The sequence below is a fragment of the Balaenoptera physalus genome (assembly GCF_965194825.1).
Source record: "Balaenoptera physalus genome assembly, chromosome: 3".
NCBI lineage: Eukaryota > Metazoa > Chordata > Mammalia > Artiodactyla > Balaenopteridae > Balaenoptera > Balaenoptera physalus.
This window is the reverse complement of record NC_138890.1, coordinates 127724344-127738580: the sequence shown is the minus strand read 5'-3', so window position 1 is coordinate 127738580 and position 14237 is coordinate 127724344. Positions and strand designations below refer to the sequence as shown.

General features: G+C 38.7%; 1 pseudogene across 1 annotated transcript; it reads left to right on the top strand.

Annotated features, from left to right (window-relative positions):
• Nucleotides 1–7954: 7954 nt before the first annotated feature.
• LOC309658578 (small ribosomal subunit protein eS12 pseudogene) lies at nt 7955–14009 on the top strand (annotated as a pseudogene). The gene is made up of 2 exons (XR_014268327.1): nt 7955–8476; nt 8790–14009. The product of XR_014268327.1 is annotated as a small ribosomal subunit protein eS12 pseudogene (transcript).
• Nucleotides 14010–14237: the final 228 nt, after the last annotated feature.

Below are 14237 nucleotides of genomic sequence, written 5' to 3'. Positions count from 1 at the left end.
TTAGCTTTTGCTTGTCTGTAAAGGTTTTAATTTCTTTGTCGAATCTGAATGATATCCTTGCTGGGTAGAGTAATCTTGGTTGTAGGTTTTTCCCTTTCATCACTTTAAATATGTCCTGCCAGTCCCTTCTGGCTTGCAGAGTTTCTGCTGAAAGATCAGCTGTTAACCTTATGGGGATTCCCTTGTATGTTATTTGTTGTTTTTTCCTTGCTGCTTTTAATAATTTTTCTTTGTATTTAATTTTTGATAGTTTGATTACTATGTGTCTTGGCGTGTTTCTCCTTGGATTTATCTCTGCACTTCCTGGACTTGATTGAGTATTTCCTTTCACATATTAGGGTAGTTTTCAACTATAATATCTTCAAATATCTTCTCAGTTCCTTTCTTTTTCTCTTCTTCTTCTGGGACCCCTATAATTCGAATATTGGTGCATTTAGTGTTGTCCCAGAAGTCTCTGAGACTGTCCTCAATTTGTTTCATTCTTTATTCTTTATTCTGCTCTGCGGTAGTTATTTCCACTATTTTATCTTCCAGGTCACTTCTCCATTCTTCTGCCTCAGTTATTCTGCTATTGATTCCTTCTAGATTATTTTCAATTCCATTTATTGTGTTGTTCATCATTGTTTGTTTGCTCTTTAGTTCTTCTAGGTCCTTGTTAAACGTTTCTTGTGTTTTCTCCATTCTATTTCCAGGATTTTGGATCATCTTTACTATCATTATTCTGAATTCTTTTTCATGTAGACTGCCTATTTCCTCTTCATTTGTTTGGTCTGATGGGTTTTTACCTTGCTCCTTTATCTCCTGTGTGTTTCTCTGTCTTCTCATTTTGCTTAACTTACTGTGTTTGAGGTCTCCTTTTTGCAGACTGTGGGCTCGTAGTTCCCATTGTTTTTGGTGTCTGCCCCCAGTACCTAAGGTTGGTTCAGTGGGTTGTGTAGGCTTCCTTCAGAGGGGACTGGTCCCTGTTTTCTGGTTGATGAGTTTGGATCTTGTCTTTCTGGTGGGCAGAATCACGTCCAGTGGTGTGTTTTGGTATGCCTGTGACCTTATTATGATTTTAGCCCACCTCTCTGCTAATGGGTGTGGTTGTGTTCCTGTCTTGCTAGTTGTTTTGCATAGGGTATCCAGCACTGTAGCTTGCTGGTCGTTGAGTGGAGTTGGGTCTTAGCGTTGAGATGGAGATCTCTGTGAGAGCTTTCACCGTTTGATATTACATGGAGCCGGGAGGTCTCTGGTGGACCAGTGTCCCGAACTCAGCTCTCCCACCTCAGAGGTACAGGCCTGACACCCGGCCGGAGCACCAAGACCCTATTAGCCACACTGCTGAGAGGAAATGGGAGAAAGAAAGAAAGAAAAAAAAATACAAGTTAGTAAAATAGAAAATAAATAAGTTATTAATAATTAAAAAATATTAAGAAGTAATTTTAAAAAAAAGAAAAAAAAAAGGATAGACAGAATGCTAGGACAAATGGTAAAAACAAAGCTATACAGACAAAATCCCACAAAGAAGCATACACATACACACTCACCAAAAGAGAAAAAGGAAAAAAGATATATATCTATATATAAAAAAATAAAAAGGAAGAGAGCAACCAAGTCAATAAACAAATCTACCAATGATAATAAACTCTAAATACTAAACTCAGATAAACATAAAACCAGAAACAAGTTAGATTCAGAAAGCAAACCCCAAGTCTACAGTTGCTCCCAAAGTAAACCACCTCAATTTTGGGATGATTCGTTCTCTATTCAGGTATTCCAGAGATGCAGGGTACATCAAGTTGATTGTGGAGATTTAATCCGCTGTTTCTGAGGCTGCTGGGAGAAATTTCCCTTTCTCTTCTTTGTTCACAGAGCTCCTGGGGTTCAGCTTTGGATTTGGCCCTGCCTCTGCCTGTAGATTGCCTGAGGGCATCTGTTCTTCACTCAGACAGGACAGGGTTAAAGTGGCAGCTGAGTAGGGGGCTCTGGCTTACTCAGGCTGGTGGGAGGGAGGGTACGGAATGTGGGGCGAGCCTCTGGCGGCAGAGGCCGGTGTGATGTTGTAATAGCCTGAGGCATGCCGTGTGTTCTCCTGGGGAATTTGTCCTTGTTTCACGGGGCCCTGGCAGTGGCGGGCTGCACAGGCTGCTAGGAGGGAAGGTGTGGATTGTGACCTGTGCTTGCACACAGGCTTCTTGGTGGCTGCAGCAGCAGCCTTAGTGTTTCATTCCCATCTCTGGTGTCTGCACTGATAGCCGCAGCTCGTGCCTGTCTCTGGAGCTTGTTCAGGCGGTGCTCTAAATCCCTTCTCCTCGCATACTCCAAAACAATGGTCTCTTGCGTCTTAGGCAGTTCCAGACTTTTTCCTGGACTCCCTCCTGGCTAGCTGTGGTGCACTACCCCCTTCAGGCTGTGTTCACGCCACCAACCCCAGTCCTTTCCCTGGGATCTGACCTCCGAAGCCGGAGCCTCAGCTCCCAGGCCCCACCTGCCCCAGCAGGTGAGCAGACAAGCCTCTCGGGCTGGTGAGTGCTGGTCAGCACCAATCCTCTGCGGGAATCTCTCCACTTTGGCTTCTACACCCCTGTTGCTGTGCTCTCCTCTGTGGCTCCGAAGCTTCCCCCCTACCCACCCCCCCGTCTCACCAGTGAAGGGGCTTCATAAGGTGTGGAAGCTTTTCCTCCTTCACAGCTCCCTCCCAGAGGTGCAGGTCCCATCCCTATTCTTTTGTCTTTGTTTTTTCTTTGGCCCTACCCAGGTACGTGGAGAATTTCTTGCCTTTTGGGAAGTCTGAGGTCTTCTGCCAGCATTCAGTACATGTTCTGTAGGAGTTGTTCCACATGTAGATGTATTTGTGATGTATTTCTTGGGAGGAAGGTGACCTCCATGTCTTACTCCTCCACCATCTTGAAGGTCTCCTCCTGTCCCATAGACTTTGGATCGTTGTGTTTTCCTTTTCTTTTGTCTCCATGTATTTTTTGATTTCTTCAGTAACCCATTGCCTGTTTAGTAGCATATAGTTTAGCCTCCATGTGTGTGTTTTTTATGATTTTTTTCTTGTAGTTGATATCTGTTCTCATAATGTTGTGGTCAGAAGAGATTCTTGATATGATTTCAATCCTCTTAAATTTATTGATACCTGTTTTGTGGCCTGACATGTGATCAGTGCCTGAGAATGTTCCATGTGCTCTTGAAAGAATGTGTGTTTTGCTGCTTTTGCATGGAATGTTCTCTCTCTATATCTATTAAGTACATCTGGTCTAATGTCATTTAAGGCCAGAATTTTCTCGCTGGATCATCTGTCCACTGATGTAAGTGGGGTGTTAAAGTTCTCTACCATTATTTTACTGTCACTTTCTGCCTTTATGTCTGTTAATATTTGTTTTATGTGTTTAGGTGCTCCTTTGTTGGGTGCATATATATTTACAATTGATATATCTTCTTGGATTGCTCCGCTGATCATTTTATAATGTCTTTCTTTGTCTCTTGTTACAGTCTTCATTTTAAAGTCTATTTCATCTGATATTAAATTGCTATCATGGTTTTCTTTCTATTTCCCATTTATACTTTTTCCATCCCCTCACTTTCAGTGTGTGTGTGTCTTTAGATCTGAAGTGAATCCCCTGTAGGTGGCATACATGTGGATCTTGTTTTTGTATTCATTCAGCCACTCTGTGTCTTTTGATTGGAACATTTGGTTCATTTACATTTAAAGTAATTATTGATAAGTATGTACTTATTTCCATTTTTTTTCATTGTTTTTGCAGTTGTTCTTTTCTTCTTCTTTTACTCTCTACTCCCTTGTGATTTGATGACTATTTTTAGTGTTATATTTGGATTCCTTTCTCTTTTTGCATGTGTATCTATTACAGATTTTTGGTTTGTGTTACCATTATATACATGATTAAAGTTGCTGATTTCTTTAGTTTGAAGGTATTTTAACAACCCTGCATTTTTACTCCCCTTCCTGTATATTTAATGTTCTGACATTGTATTTTACATTTTTTTGTTTCCTTTAACTACTTATTGTGGATATAGATGATTTTACTACTTTTGTCTTTTAATTTTCCTAGTAGCTATATAAGGGGTTGATTTTGATTGGGATTCCGTTGACTCTATAAATCAAGTTGGGAAGATCTGAAATTCTAAAAATATTGACCTTTTCTATCCATGAACATGGAATATCTCTCCACTTGTGTAGATTTTTTTTCTTTAATTTCTTTCATCAGTTTTTTGGTTTCCTAATATAGACCTTGTACTTCTTCTTTTACCCTTATGCCCAAGTATTATTATTTTTTGGCACTAAGGCAAATGGTTGTATCTTTAATTTCAAGTTCCTATTGTTCACTGCTGGCATATAGAAAAGTAACAATGTAGATTAATCACTTTTTATAACAATATGTTAACTTTATTATCTACACATCTGGTTTCCAAAGTTATGTTGATTTCCTCTCAAACATATAACATATGTTATTCAGGGACTCAGTGAGAACTAAAATCCAAATTAACTACTAATGAACTTCTTAAAAATCCTATCCAAGTTAAGTTGGGGAGAAATAATGATCCATTTCTAGATACTCTGCTCTGAGAAGAAAAACTTCTTATACTTCAAACTCAAAAAAGTTGGTCATAATCCATCTCAACCAATCCCTGTAAATTTGCTTCTGTAACTACACTTCTGAAAACTACCCACTGGGAACATCATCACTTGGCTGAAGGCCAGGCAATCAGCAATAGCCTCACTATGGCTGACTTTTAGAGACACTTCTACCACTTGAAACGCTTCCACTTTTAGAGACACTTCCATAACTACTAAAGATCAACTAATTCTGAGTCACTCCCGGTTCTGAAAGTCCAACAGTCCCCAAAATCTGTGCTTCCCCAAACCCTGTATAAGATCAGCAACTTGCTTTGATCAGTAATACTGAGCTCTGTTCATACAGATCTCTCTTGCTTACCAAATAATCCATTAAACTTTTTGTTTCAATCATAAAGTTGTGGCCTCTTTTTTTGAGAGCCTTTTTTTCCTGTTATCAGTTAAGCTACCTAAAACAGCACCTGTGGATTGCATTGTTTTAGAGCCAGGTAGAAACTCATAATGGAAATATGATTTTACTATTTTCTTGGCAATTTTTTTTGTTGCAAATTTGTGTAAAACTCAGTTACATGAATATAGTTTCCATATCTTTTGTAAAACAGCTACTTAATTAATTGCTGAATAACTAGTTAAATGTTCTTTATATAAAGAAAATTGTTTAAGTTCCTCATAGAGTTTAATGCTAGGTAAAATTGTGTCTCCTGAGCAAATGATTTCCTCTTTTCTTTGGCTGCCATGAATCTCGACACTGCACTTTCTAATCAGTTATAAGACTTAATTTCTCACTTTAAGATTATATTCTTAACTATAAATCATATATGACTTTCATTTATTTTCATGTTTTTTATTGTTATAATCCTTATCATAATGGTTTTATTGCATATGACTTTTGCTTAACCTACATTAAAAATCCATGTTTGGGACCAGGTATGGAAAAAAATTTATAATAAATTTCTTTTTGAGGAACATTATGATAATACACTAGTATTTGCATACTTCTTTTTCTTTGTGGGCACTTTCACCTTTGATAATAATCCTTCTTTATTTTGTTTCTATGATACCTAGAATTTGGCAGCAATATTTTAATGAAGTCAGTCAACTGAATTTATCGTTTTACAAATCATTTCTAACATTGATATTCTTTAGAACAAAATTCTATGTGAAAATATTAATTCTCAGTGTAACTGGTAAAAGTTATACCTCCACAGCAGTTAGTTGGCCAACTACACAATCACCTTTGAAAGTGCAACAACTTTAATAGCAATATTGTACAAAAATAAAAGGCAGTATCTTAACCTTGAAACTTTGGTGCTAACAATGGAAATCAAAATAAACACTTCTAAATGTTTACTTCACTCCTCTATTCAGCAAGGCAACAGGTTAGTTAATGGAAGAAATTGACATCCTGTGTGGAAGAATAGCTTTCACGACATATATAACAAAAAGCACATCCTAAATATGAGACTGATTTTGAGTCTGATATAAATTTTCCTGCTTCCATTGCAGGTTCCTTACCATTCACACATCCAACAACTTGCATTAGGGTGCTTGAAACTAATTTGTTTGGCTGGAATTATAGTCATTGCTGTTATTATGTATAGTTTTTGTTTTCTTTATTTAAAAAAATCAATTCTGGGGTTTTCCTGGTGGTGCAGTGGTTAAGAATCCACCTGCCAATGCAGGGGACATGGGTTCGAGTTCTGGGCCTGGAAGATCCCACGTGCCACAGAGCAACTAAGCCCATGCATCACAACTACTGAACCTGTGCTCTAGAGCCCACGAGCCACAACTACTGAAGCCCGTGTGCCACAACTACTGAAGCCTGTGCACCTAGACCCCATGCTCTACAACAAGAGAAGCTACCACAATGAGAAGCCTGCACACCGCAACGAAGAGTAGCCCTCGCTCGCCGCAACTAGAGACAGCCTTCATGCAGCAACGAAGACCCAACGCAGCCAAAAATAAATAAATAAATTTATTTTTTAAAAGTATTGAAAAAAATCAATTCTATCTATCTATCTATCTATCTGGCTGCATCAGGTCTTAGTTGCGGCATATGGGATCTTTCATTGTGGTGAGTGGGCTTCTCTCTAGTTGTGGCACGTGGGCTCTAGAGTGTGTGGACTCAGTAGTTGAGGCACACGGGCTTAGTTGCCCTGAGGCATATGGGATCTTAGGTCCCTGAACAGAGTTCGAACCCATGTCCCCTGCATTGGAAGGCAGATTCTTAACCACTGGACCACCGGGGAAGTCCTTAGTTTTTGTTTTCATATAACCAACACAGGTCTTATAAAGAGATGGAATAAATCATGGTGCCCATGGTAGGGCTTAAAGAGGTGGTGAGAAAGGCTTATTCTGCTGTATATTTCTTCCCTTCTTCCCTAGATGCCATCCTGCTTAAAATCCTGTCTTTAGAAGGGTTGTAGGTAGGGGTGCAGTGGAAGAGAGGTGTGAACTACCTCTTCCAAATTCTAATGAAATGTAATAAAAGATTAAGCAGAATTGACATCATTAAGACCAATTATTCTTTTTTCCAGGAAATATAGTAGGTACTTCTGGGTGATGAAACACAATAAATTCCTATTTCCTGAGGACATATAGATTACTGGATCTTCTCTGAGGCCCAGGATGATAGGGTGGGGAAGGCAATGGCAGTGGATGTTTGAGAATCCTCTAAAATTAGGCACGTGCAGAAACAGCAGTCTTTAGAAGAAACAGCTACTAAATCTGCTCCTGATTAGTAGTGGACTTAGGTTTGGAGGAAAAGGGAGGGTTAGTTCTAGTTCCAACAACCTGAACCTCAGGAAAGGAAGGAAAGAGGCAATCTTTGCCTACTTCCTAAATCTTTCTCAAATGACCGTGTCTTTAAGGAATATAAGGTTTAGCTATTCTAAAGTGCAAACATGGCAACAAATACAATACGAGACAAGATTCCACCTTTTTTCTAGTAAAGAGAGGAAAATTATTGCAAAAGAAAGTGTTTCTGACTTTCATAGACATCTCCACCTGTTCCTGAAACCACTGGAATCGAAGTTGGGAGGTATCTGTTTTTGTCTTGTCGTCTCTGCTGATTTTTTCAGCTACTCGGGATATCCCCAACATCATTTACATCTCATATACAGAGGTTTTCTTAGGATGAGGCCAAGAGAGGCTCCTTGGGCCTGCTTTGAAGACCCTCACTATAAGCAGCTGGGAAACCACCACTGACGAGGAAGAAATTGGCTCTACCAAAACTACTTTTTTAATTCCAAAGTTTTATTTTATTTTAGTATTAAAAAAAAATCCAACTTATTAGGTTTCCTCATTCAAAGCCAAGGCAAAGCAGGTAATATACTTTTATCCACCCAAGTCTGTCCTTTGGTGATTTCTATTCCTATTTAAAATGACCGATAATGCCGCGGAGTCGCGCGGAGACGGAGGCTCGGGTGCACTTAAGATTCGGCCCCACCCATAACCCACCGCCAGGGCCGAGGAAGGCACTGCTGTTGGAGGTGTAATGGATGTTAATCCTGCTCTGCAAGAGGTGCTGAAGACCAACCTCATCCACGATGGCCTAGCACGTGGAATATGCGAAGCTGCCAAAGCCTTAGACAAGTGTCAAGCCCATCTCTGTGTGCTTGCATCCAACTGTGATGAGCCTATGTATGTCAAGTTGGTGGAGGCCCTTTGTGCTGAGCACCAAATCAACCTGATTAAGGTTGATGACAAGAAACTAGGGGAATGGGTAGGCCTCTGTAAAATTGACAGAGAGGGAAAACCCGTAAAGTGGTTGGTTGCAGTTGTGTGGTGGTTAAGGGCTGTGGCAAAGGGGCTCAGGTCAAGGATGTCATCGAGGAGTACTTCAAATGCAAGAAATGATCAAATAAAAACACTGGGCTGGGCTTCCCTGGTGGCGCAGTGGTTGAGAATCTGCCTGCCAATGCTGGGGACACGGGTTCGAGCCCTGGTCTGGGAAGATCCCACATGCCGCGGAGCAACTAGGCCCGTGAGCCACAACTACTGAGCCTGCGCGTCTGGAGCTTGTGCTCCGCAACAAGAGAGGCCGCGACAGTGAGAGGCCCGCGCACCGCAATGAAGAGGGGCCCCCGCTCGCCGCAACTAGAGAAAGCCCTAGCACAGAAACGAAGACCCAACACAGCCAAAAATAAATAAATAAATTAATAAAAAAAAAAAACAAAAAAAACACTGGGCTCTTGTTCCTCAAAAAAAGAAAATTAAAATTAAATAAAATGACCACTGATGTATATTGTAACCTGAATCACATGGGAGCTACTTATAGTGATATCCCTACTCACACTCCATAGTTAAATTTACATTTATTGAGGACCTTTAATGAGCCATCTGCTTCATATTATCACATCAGCAGCAGAAGTACCACTGCCACCAGTATAACAACTGCCATTTATTTAGAAATAACTGTGTGTCAGAACCAAAGCTAAAGACTAATTTTATTTCATCCAACTCTTACATAAACTATGGCAGGTAACATTATCCTCATTTGACAGAAGAGAAAACTGAAGCAGAAAGAGTCTCAGTAATCTGCACTAGGTCGCACAGATAACAAGTGGCAAGAATTCAATCCTCATGACACTGCAGTTTACAACTAAGGATACTGAGGCCCAGAAAGACCAGAACCAAGGGGACACAGTAAGTGGCAAATTGGAAATCAGATCTGTCAGAACCCTCAAAGAACATGTTCTTTCTGTTGTATCATATATCTTTCATTCTATGTTTTGTTTCTCTGCCCTCTCTGAAGTGTAGGAAGAGGAAATAAAATTTGTAAATTAAAAGGTTTTGAAATATTCTGGAAGGTTCCATTATATGAATAGGCATAATTCTCTGCCTGAGTCCACATTTTAGAAGGAACATGTCAGATATGAGTTGCTGGCTTGGCAGTGGTCTCAAGCATATGTTACCTGGTGACCTCAGTGTTGCCAGTTAATCACTGGCATATGAGCCAACACAAAATTACTTTTTCTTTTTCAATTTTTTTATTGAAGTATAGTTGATTTACAATGTTGTGTTAATTTCAGGTGTACAGAATATATATTCTTTTTCAGATTCTTTTCCATTAAATTTAGGTTATTGCAAGATATTGAATATAGTTCCCTGTGCTATACAGTAAGTCCTTGTTTTTTATCTATTTTGGGTATAGTAGTGTGTATCTGTTAATCCAGAACCCCTTTTGCCCCTTTAGTAACCATAAAATTTTTTTCTAACATTACTCAGCCATAAGAGAGAATGAAATAATGCCATTCACAACAACATTGATGGACCTAGAGATTATCATACTAAGTGAAATAAATCAGACAGAGAAAGACAAATATCATATATCACTTATTTGTGGAACTTATTTATAAAACAAAGTTACTTTTATATAGGACAGAGACAGCTAACAGTAGCTTGCTTCAGAAATCAGTGTTATTGATGATGGGAGAAATTGTGAAATGAGTTTCACTAGAAAGTGTTGTAAGGGTTCTATTTAACTAATTCCTGAGCTCACATTTGGGCTGAGTCCTGGAGACTTTGGGAAGGTATTCAAAAAGAAAATGCAGACAATAGGAAGGCTGCTTCACTTTCTTTGCCTTCAGCTGGAAACAGGTTAGTGCTCACCCACACCAAGGCAGTACTTGGACTGGCTGCCTGAAGTACAATTATATTCTACAAAGTGGCCTTGTAGGTTTGCATTCTCCTCCTTCAATGGCTTTCATATCAAAGCTGCTTTGTTTCCAAGTTAACATAACGGGACTCAACCTAATACTTTGCCAAGCTCTCACTGATCCTCAGTGTGGAATAAATGTGAACACTGCCTCATTAATCCTCTCCACGGTCCTTGGAGAGAAGTGGCAAGCAATCTCCCATCCATTTTGCAGTGGAGGGAAGAATGGCAAAGTAAATTGTTCACTTTGCATCTGTGCCCAGCCTTCTGGGCATTTCCATCTGGATATCCTGCTGACTTGTCAAACTCAACTTACCCCAAATTGAACTAATTCTCTTCCGTTTTCCAAAACACATCTCTCTTTCTGGGCATTGTCTTGGTTAATGGCACTACTATCCACACAGTTCCCCTGGTGGAAGCCTCGAGTCATCTTTGACTTCTTTCACTTTCTATATACAATCAATTATGAAGTTTATCTCTTTTTCCTCTGAGATAGCTCTCCAATTCGTCAGTTCTCTTCAAACAACCCTGCCCCAATCTCTTGCTCTGTCCAGTGTCACATCATCCCTCATCCAGATTAGAGCCAAAAAATAATCCTTACTAATATACCCAATTTGGGTTTTTCAATTTGTCATTTATACTGTCTTCAAAAAAGTAATTTTCCTAAAACCAAGGTGGTATTATTTTCTCTCTTGCTCAAAAAGCTTTGATGGCCCCACATGGCCAACAAACATAGTCCTGACTCTTTTCACATCAATATCTTTTAAAATTGGGCACAACCTCATTCTGAGAACTTGTCTCCCACTTTTTGTTACCACGTACCGCCTACTCTAGGTGCAAGGCCATCTCACTATTCTCCAAGTGCTTTGGCCCATCTCCTAACTTTAGTTCCTGATGAGCTTGCCTTAATTTCAGCTGATTCAACAAATTTCTAGTCATTCTTTACAGTTCATATGGAACATCTTATTTATTATCTTTCTGACTCATTCATCTGCCTACTTTCTTAATTAATCTCTCCCTCTTTTGGATCTTCATAACAAGTTGTTACCATTTATCATACCTTGTTTTACAGTTATTTATCAGTATTTCTCAAAACAGCCTATAAGTTTCTTGAGGAAAAAGTCCATATTTTATTTACCTCTGAATTATTAGTACTTAGTATGGTGCTGGGCACTTACTTGGTGCTAAAATTTTTTTGTATAGCAATTTATATACAATCAAGAACTTATTTTAGAAAAAAATTACTATATTTAATAACCACAATAACTGTAATATAGGTATTACTACTGATCCCTAACTTACAGATGAACAGACTGAGGCCTAAAGAAGTAAAAGACTTTTCTATGGCCTGTCTAGCATGAGGGCCAAGACTTAAACGCAGGATACTCATCTGAAAACCCTGATTTTATTTCACTGTACTGGACTGCACATAGGCAGAAGTATAGTTGGAAATGTGACCTGAAACAGTGCCCAATTTTGATAAAACAAACATTTCTGGTTACTACAACATGCTAGATGTTGTTCATATTGAGGGGTCATCAATTTCCAAAGGACTGTACATCATTCCTGGTTGTTTTCTGTGTCTGAGTAAGAACACAAATATCTCAGGGGCAAGGATTCTGTCATGTTCATGTTGGAGCAACCATAGCACCACTATGGACTTGAATATAGATGATGTTTAAGAATTATTGATTGTCTAATGGAATCTAGTCAAAAGACTTTGTTATCTTTGGCCATTTTCTCTTGTCATCCCCAACCCACACAATATGTTGTCAAATGTTTATGAAAAAAAGTGTATACCTTGGTTGATTTTTTAAAGATAATATTATAGGCACAGTTCCACTTCCTTCTTTCCCAGAGAAAAATCACTATTGTTATGTGGGAGAGTAGATTTCCCACATACAACTATATATTTTTCACCACATATATCTGAGCATATAGCAATTTTCTGTGTGTTTCAAAGTTAATATATTATATATGTCTTTTTGCAACTTTTTTTATAATCATGAAATAATACATCATTTAAGCTCTTTTCTATTGTATTACAACTTTTTATCTCTTGATAATACCCTTAGAAATACAATGCTTTATTTATAATAATTGCTACAATTTATTTAGGGTTTATTAAGGGGTCTAGCACTGTGCAAAATGCTATTGAACCCTCAATAGAATCTGATACAAATAAAAAAATAATCTGATCAGAATTTTCCCTGATATCAAGTTTTGAAGAAAACAAGATCCAGTGAGAATTTTGGACTGAAGACCCAAGAATACTCAGTGGAGGAAAGGTTGAAAAATAGGTTGGTCCCCTGATTACAAATGCCATCTAGTTTTCTCTTTTGCCCTGAGATGACCCAGTCCGTAGCAAGACTCAGACTCCTCAATCTGAGTGCCTTACCTCTTAATTTAAATTTTCTCTGTATTCTTGCCTAAGGAATACAGCATATTATTTCACAGATGCTTATGTTGTCCTTAGTGTGGTTCTCCAGGTATTAGATACACACATAAATTTCTCCTCAACAGACTCTATGCATTTTATTAGAGATAAAGCAAGTTAGCAATAAATACGCATTAACTGATTTGAATTGAAGTGGATTCTAGTTGTCTGCCTCTTCTGGGGAAGGACAGTCCTGTGACATGAGAACCCTATGAGTCCAAATAGAATACTCATTCTCCCAGTGGGCAAGAAAACAATTGAGATCATAGCTTTAGTTGCCCAAGTGTGAGTTAATAACTTTGAGCATGTGGAATAAGGCTTAGTTATGAACTCTGTATCAGTGGGTTTACAAGATGAAATGTGCAATCACATAGGGATTAAGTGAACTTCTTTCATTGTTTATTTGTTCAGTATTATGAGCACATTCACTACATTATCTAGCTTCCACCTAAAAACCTCTAATAAAAGGGAACTCATTATACTCTAAGACAGCCTGTTCCGTTTTTGGACAGCACATTTTGTTGTAGGATAAAAGGATCACTGGGCCTATTTCCAAGGGCTGTAAGAAGAAGATTACTTTCGCAGATGTTTGGAGACTGGAGTTTAGATCAGGGATTAATAATCAAGTTTAGGAAGAGTGATGCAGAGCAAATTGTGTTATCCCTGAGGCTATATGAAGTTGACTATATTCAGGTATCATCGCAGTCCTAGGAAGCCAAAAGTAATCTTCCCTTTAAACCCTATTGCATAATAACGTACAGTGTTCTCAGTTCTATTGTTTGCCAGATTATGCTGAAACAGGACAGCTATGGGGATAATTAAGATGATGACAAACAGACTTTCAAAGAAATATTTAAGAAACTAGAATTATTTAGTCTTGGACAAGGGGAGATTAAAGGAAGGCAGTGATGGTATTTAGTTATAGGTTCACAATTCTTTAACCACATGCTCCCCCCAAGTCACTGAAAAAGAAATATTTCATAACTCATTTTATAGCAAAAACCTGACTGAACAGAGATGACTCTATTTACAGTCTCTATCCCACTTGGTGTGAATATTTATGTTTTGTTGCAGAAATAGTTATGTGTTTGGTCATGGAATACTGTTCCAGGCCTTGTTGGTGTCATTGGGTAACATAGAATATATGCACCATCTTCTCTAAAGTTTGAAAAAGTGTGAATTTTGAAACATATCTGTTCCCAGGGCTTGTAGACTGTCAAATTTCATTTCCATATTTAGATTTGGTGAGGACGACCTTCCTATTTTGCCTTCCTATTTTCCTAAATTTGGGATACACTGATATTGCAAAATTAAGATCCTTGAAAGCAAACACCAGTCAGAGAATACTCTGAAAGAGGAAAGGATCCTTTACTTCTGCAATTAAGAGCTAGGTGCATGGGGTGGGGTGAGGGTGTGGGAATAGGAAACAGGAGCTCAGTAGGATATTTCAAGAGCAGTAGTTCTTAACCAGAGTTAGGTTATGGACCTCTTGGAAAATCTAATGAGAGCAGTCTACTGACACTCTCCTAGAAAAAATACAAATGAAGACAAGATTATGCATA